We start from the raw sequence: 804 nt of genomic DNA on the forward strand, positions 1-804 counted from the left end.
GTGGGGGAGAGGGGCAGGGGGGTCTCCGCCGGGCTCGGGGCCGCGCTCAGGCGCCCGTTGACGAGGGGCGGCGACTCCGGCGTGCAGAGCGTCGACGGGAACTCTTCGTGCGACGGCGGGGTTTCTGCTGAAACAGAGCCAAAAGAAGGGTCGGGCATTAGTCTTTTACCCCAAACATCAGCAGAGAGGCGTTTGTTGGGGCGATTGCAAATGGCATACCACAGTTCTCACAGGTGCCGCACTCGAAGCCATGCCGTTATAGCCTCCTCCTAATCCCCTCCCACCCCCTCTTGACGTTCCGATAGCAACGTATCGCAACTCGTTTTCATCGCCGCCGTGCTCACGTGCGAGCGCGCACCGAGCGTTCGAGCTGCGCGGTCACGCGGCGTCCCGACCTACACTGCGCCCGCGCCAAAGGCTGCCAAAGGCGGCACAGAAAAGGGAGAATTTTTATCTGCATCGCGCGAGGTTCAAGGGGGCGAAAGCGGCACACACACACGACGCAAACACCGGTATAAAAAACCTGCTGCCGATTTTGCGGAGGTCAAACACCCCTCTAGTGAACGAAAAAAAACAAAAAAAAACAAAAAACAGCCAGCTGGTTCTTCGGTCTACTTTCCGTTTCGAACGTCCCCAACTCAGAGCCTGGCACACAGAAACTTACTTCGCGCTGCTCCGTCAGTGTAGGCAGCCCATCAAACACCCCCCTCCCCCCCATCTCTCTCTCTAACTCTCCTCCGCTAACACATTATCTCTTCAAGCGCGGGTGGGATAAGATGACGCACGGAAGAGGCGATTGGGTGG

This window comes from Frankliniella occidentalis, unplaced genomic scaffold, assembly GCF_000697945.3.
Source record: "Frankliniella occidentalis isolate FOCC.00 unplaced genomic scaffold, Focc_3.1 Scaffold53, whole genome shotgun sequence".
Taxonomy (NCBI): Eukaryota; Metazoa; Arthropoda; class Insecta; order Thysanoptera; family Thripidae; genus Frankliniella; species Frankliniella occidentalis.